General features: G+C 45.0%; 1 pseudogene; it reads right to left on the bottom strand.

Moving 5' to 3' along the window:
- Window positions 1-3,017: 3,017 nt before the first annotated feature.
- Window positions 3,018-6,045, bottom strand: LOC124855057 (annotated as a pseudogene).
- Window positions 6,046-6,330: the final 285 nt, after the last annotated feature.

Genomic DNA, 6,330 nt, shown 5'->3' with positions numbered 1-6,330 from the left:
AGGGGACATAGCATGCAAATTCCACTTTGTTAGTGCTTCTACAGGTTAATGTGGGTATCTGGCATGTCTACCAACCCAAAAACTCTGGGAAAAAACACTCGCGCGTTTGTTATAGTTCCTCTAAGTCAGAAACGTCATGCTTGAGCGACTCGATTGCGCTTCCTGGGTATTGTGTCGTAACAAGGAACTGGAAGTCTCCCTACATGGTCTTGGCCCACCCCCACCGTCCCCACACCGTCCCCCACACTCGTTACTTCCGTGTTTACACGGAGGCTGCGAGGCAGCGCACGCCGTTCCCAAGCACGCAGCCGGGCTGTTCACACGGACGAGCATTTCTCCGCTGGTCAGCTCGCGATTCACTCACATGTGGCATTTGTCTGGATCGTTGGGACTGGGAGGCTGCAGCAGCTGCTCGGGAGCGACCGCTCGCTCTCCCGTGCGTGAGCTGGAATTTGTGTCAGCGCCACACAGCGCACAGCAGTGTGGAGGACTTCCGCAGTGTTCAGCGCTACTGTAACCCCCGAACCCCGACATTCAACGGGTACAACAACAAGCGGACAAAGCAGAATCGCGGGCTGACCTTATATATACAGTCTATGGGGCTGACCAGCGGAGAAATGCTCGTCCCGTGTGAACAGCCAGGCGGCTGCGCGCTGGAGAACGGCGCTGCGCTGCCTGCAGCGGTCTTCCACACTGCCAGCTGTGTGGAAGACTTCCCAGTGTTCAGCTCTACTGTATGCCGGGTTACAGTAGTTCCGCCGGGTTACAGTAGTTCCGCCGGGTGCAGTAGTTCCGCCGGGTACACGGACCGGAAGTGCCGCTGCGAGGCAGCGCAGCGCCGTTCTCCAGCAACCGCCTGGCTGTTCACCTGGGGCGAGCATTTCTCCGCTGGTCAGCCCCATAGACTGTATATATAAGGTCAGCCCGCGATTCTGCTTTCTCCGCTTGTTGTTGTACCCGTTGAATGTCGGGGTTCGGGGTAAATGAAAATCTTCATAGCCCCCCACCTCTCTTTCTCTCTCTGTCTGTCTGCTTGTGTGCTTGTAGTGGATGGGCAGAGGGGGACATTTAATTATGTGATTGGGAAAATTAAAACTCCAGGACAACAAGGGAATACAAAGTATGGGATGCATATTTGATAATTTATATCATATAAAATATGTAATTTATATCGTTTAAAATCATGGGGGGAGGGAGGGGGAGCTGGCTCATTAGCATTTAAAGGAACAGGCAGTCAAAACAGGTCACTCGGTGGAGGGCTGTTTTATACAGGGTGGTGCTGTTTTATATGATCCTTGTGGTATTTTGACCAAAGTATGTTACAGACATTTCATTAAGACCCCAAGGAACCATATCAACTTGTGGTAAAATGGGCATGCTATGTCCCCTTTAAGGCCCAATTAAAGATGACCTCACCTCTACAACTCACAAAACACAATCTTACATCTGTGTGTATATCAAAGTCTTCATCGTTTTTAATTCACCCCCATCTGCCTCGAGTGCATCACGGTAGTTTCAAATTGACTTTGCTTCATCAGGCGACATTGTGGCTAAAAATGTGAGAGAATCGACACAATTCTTCGATAAGACTGGAGGCCTCCTCTCCTCACTCTCGCACACTTTAAGTGGCTGTTTGTACAAAGGGGGTGATATCACCACACCAGGGCTTATCACAGTCACAGCTTATCCACATTAACTCATTTGTCATACAACAAAGACGCTGCGGCTTCAGACAGACAAAAGATTTGCATGTTCTCATAATTCACATCTCTTGGCTCGAGAGAAACGGAGCAGGATCCACTTCAGAAATCATCATTAATTCATGAGTCTCTCCACTGAAATGCATCTCATTAGTGCGTCTATTGTTTCAGTGCTGCCGTGGAATGAGGAAAACATGGTGTCGTTTATTGCTGATCATGCAACAAGGGATAAATGTTTAAAGAGATGTAGAGGGCGGCAAAAAGCGTCTCGTAGGTGTTAGCTAATCAACCTGCACCGTCTGGTGACGATAAACAAGAGGTTTTGTTTTGGGATTTATTTATTGTGACAAAACATATTTCCCGGTTAAGAATTGTAGCACAAATGTGAAATAATTGTACAAAACATGTCAAAAAATAGAAAACAGAGTAAAAAATAAGTATAAGGATTTTCTTCCTTAAGAATCTGCTCAGTTTTTCGAAAAGGAAATTCTACAGCGTTTCCTCCTTGTTTAAAGGAAGATCAGAAGGTGCTGCAGGACCTGAATAAAGCGGGTTCACATTCATAGAAAAGGTCACAGTCAAAGTTGGAGCTGACGTCCTTCGACAGCCTTCCACTCACATCCGTCTGGCACTGAGGTTGCATGGCTCATCGACAGTTCTTTTAGTCAGAAAATCAAATTTTCACTGGTGTTTACAGACTTGGTATTACACAGCCGCAGGGTTGGCTTTGTCGTTCTGTACTGTAGATCTGCTATTATTACTCATTGGTGCACACGCTACAGTCAGGAGGGCGTAGTCCTTCACTTTATAAAAGCAGATCTCAACAGGAGTTGTTTCATGTTCGTCATTTTAGAGGTGTGTTCATTTGCTGTACTGAAAATCGGAGTGGTCCAATCAGCTCAAAGGATAGCTACAGTTTGTCACGACTAGTTTTGGTTACGGCGTTGTTTCTTCAACTCAAACTCACTAAGTCAATTGCTGAGATCTGGGAACATCTGACGAGGAATGAAATGTGTCGTAAAGTTGGATTAAAACTGAAAAGATAAACTGATCATTTTTCCGTCTCTAACTTTTTCTTAAGGCGTGTTGCTGATTCCCAGGATCTCTGTGATTAATTTGGAGGGTACACTGCTGACTAGTTTGATAGAAAAGATGGAGTTATGATAAACTGCAAATATCCTTTGAGATTACCTGCGTCCTGTTGTTCACATTCTGTCATCAGGGATGCGGCACATTCATTGCTCTTAAGGCTTAAGGTTCAGTCAGTCTTCAGGCGGATTTTTGTGGGATGGTGTTGCGTCCTCAGCGTCTCGCTTGTCAGTATCCAGACGACACTCCAAACTTTCTTTGTCTGATACAGCTACAATGCAGTCTTTGTCTTTCTCCAAAGCATTGACTACATTGAGGAAGTATTCCCAGGTTCCAACTTGGTGTCCAAGACCCATGAGGCCATCGCTCACAGTCTGAGCACACACACACACACACACACACACACACACACACACACACACACACACACACACACACACACATATTAATACCACTTATCCTTCCCACTTCAGAGTTTAATACTGATCGCTGGTCAATTAAATCTGTCTTTGTAGGGATTACTCCCCCAATAATCTCCATCAGAATCCATGAACTTAATAGAAATGTTATTCATTTCACAGTCTGGTGAATTTGAATGCAGTTAATGGAAAGTGAGGATGAAAAAATTAAATACTTCACCTTGTCAAAACCAGGCTCAAAGTTCACATTGTTATTCGCATCAACATACACGATGGGAGCAGCGATGGCGTCTTCCAGACTCATCCCCAGCCACAGGTGATTTATTAAAGACTGCGACAACAGTGGAGCGTCACGTCAGCAAACAAATAAGAAAACAGGACAAACAAGTATGCAAAGTTCAACTGAGTTACCGAGGCAACCGCTGAGAGGATCATGCTTCCTCCTGATCCACCAATCACGAGGAGTCCTCCAGACTCTGACTCCAGTATCACTGGAGTCATCGAAAGGAGAGGCTGTTCACCTACGGAAACAGTTAGACTCCACATCAGACTGTAAAAAGACTAATGTCTACGTTAGGAGTAAATGTCTGAGATTCAATTGGCTCCGGCTAAAGGGCTCCGGTCCTGTCTGTGACTTTACCTGCCCTCATTGAGTCTGCTCGCCCACAGAAGTCGGCCAGCTCATTGTTGAGGATGATGCCCGTCCGTGGGGAGTAAAAGCCTCCTCCGAATCTATACAACAAAACACACACACACAATAAACCGAGGGGATGAACTTTGTACCACAGCATCATTTCTCAGAATCAGACAGTGGCCTCTTCCTGCTCACAATTGGTTTATGGTGCTGGTGGCCGAGACGACCAGTCCGTCTTCATCCATGACGGACACGTGCGTTGTCCCGACTTGATCGGGAGGCGGCGGGACTTTGTAGTAGTAGGATTTCTCATGGGTTCGGTTTGAGATCATCTCTCTGATGTGAGTAATGAAGGAGGGATCATTCAGATGATCTGCACTCTGGAAAAAGAACATCACAATGAGATTCTCTCTTAACAATCTCCCAGTAAAGGTAATGGATTCTCTAAATTCTCTCAACTGAAAAGTTATGTTTGAGGTCTTCTGGCGATCCGTGCACTCGGCCGATCGTGATTTTATTTAGTCCCCACAGATTTAGGTCCCCACAAGATGAAAGTGAATGAAATAAGATGCCAACCTTTTTGTCATTAAAGTCAGGATCTCTGATGTTCCTCTTTTGTCCGTTAGCGAATTTAAGTGCCTCTATGTAAAGATGGTACATCTGAATCTTTTTTTCACCTTTCAAGTAGTTTGGAGTCAAGGAAAACTCTGCAGGCAAGAGAACGACAATGTTCGTTAAAAACGTTTTGTTTCACTGTCTTTTGAGTTTTCCTATTCGTTATCATTCACAGTAAATGATTAGATGCTAGAAGTTGATTCAGTTCAGTTCAGTTTATCCTAAAGAAAATGAAAAAACAACGCTTGAAACCTTTCATGAGTCTGAGAACGAAGCCAAGCATGGCGCCCCCAGCAGGCGGTGGCGGGATGTGCATTGTAGTATTTCCTAAAGGCACCGTCCATGCATCCTCCTCCCGCACCTTGAACGACTTTAGATCCTCCATTGTTAACGTCCCACCTAAAAGAACCATGCAGAATATAAAGACAGCTTGTTTATCTTTAAGTGTGCAATTTTTAGCCCATTTGCTTTTTCCGTCTATTCCCCCATGCAACCCCAACCAACAGTGTTTCATCGCCGCCCAACCTTCGTCTTTTATGTCTTGGATTAAGTCTTTTCCTATCTGGCCAGTGTAGAAGGCATCTGCCCCGGCCATAGCGGTTTCCATGGTTTCAGCTAGTTTAGAAAACTTCAGGGTGTCTCCATGGCTCAGAACAGTTTTCTTCTCATTGCACATAATTTGCTCAGTACTGGAAAAAAAGTCAATGTGAAGAAGAAAATCTATGTATTAGAACATGTCATAAATAGAACAAAACAACAATTGTATACTTGTACAATACAGCTTCATTTGGGTGACCTCTGTGACCTCTGTTTGTTTCATGCAATTCACCTCAGTCAGATCATCTACTGAATTACACGCATCGCTGAATACTCTCAAATATTCAGTTTCTGAATCCGAGCGCCCACTTTGATTCACTCTCACAGAGCTTTTCACACCACAATTAACCCCCAGACGATTCCTTCTAAACCTGGCATTTGGGAAAAGCAACATTTCACGAATATTTCTGAAAGAATGCGAGTGCTGCTTTTATTTGTGGGTCAGGTAACCGCTCCAAAATTGCTGCGGTAAGAAAAACAGAGTGAACCTTTTTTTTTACTCTTTGCAAATAAGTCATTTCCACTAATCCAGAAAGTGTTGGAGTGAGCGAGTAGACCAGGCTGTACTAGTACACAACGTGAAATCCTGATGGTTAAATGCTCGGGATTAATTGTTAATCAAGGAGGTTACATAAAACAAACGTGAAATGAGTTAAACGGAGAATTTAGACCCTTTGAGTTCATCAGTGTCCTCAAACATTTCTTATCAGCGTTCCTTCACAACAGATATTCTTGAGCTTTGCTGACAATGATCACTTTTTGGAGCCCTAAAGTCACTGTACCAGAGAGATGAGTTCACGATCTGTTTCACCAAAGAGATATTCAGGAGTTTTCCCAGATACTGCGGCAAAGGGAATCCCTCTCTGGCCAGTCTGATTGTGGGCTTGAACAGCTTGGCCCAGTCCAGCTTCCCGTACTTTTTGTGAATGGCCTCGTAGCCCCGCAGCTCTCCGGGCACGCCGATCCACTGGCTGCCTGCAGAGTCGGAGGGTTAAACAGTGCAGGTGCACTCAACACATAAAGGAAACATGAGTGATAAAAGCTTCCGATGGACTGATGAGCGTAAAATAAAAGGAGGAGCAGTGCAGTGAAAACTAGAAGCGCATACCTCCACCAGGCCAAACAGTCCCTTTGAATTCAATCAAGCTGCACCAAATTGCACAACCTCCTAAATATCGATAACAGTTAATGTGCCTGATCTTTTTAAATTAAGACCCATGAATTATTCCCTCGGGAATCAGTGAAAATGGCAAAAGGAAGCCAGATCTCGCCATCA

The sequence above is a fragment of the Hippoglossus stenolepis genome, chromosome 18 (assembly GCF_022539355.2).
Source record: "Hippoglossus stenolepis isolate QCI-W04-F060 chromosome 18, HSTE1.2, whole genome shotgun sequence".
Classification (NCBI taxonomy): domain Eukaryota; kingdom Metazoa; phylum Chordata; class Actinopteri; order Pleuronectiformes; family Pleuronectidae; genus Hippoglossus; species Hippoglossus stenolepis.
This window is presented reverse-complemented; position numbering and strand designations above follow the sequence as displayed.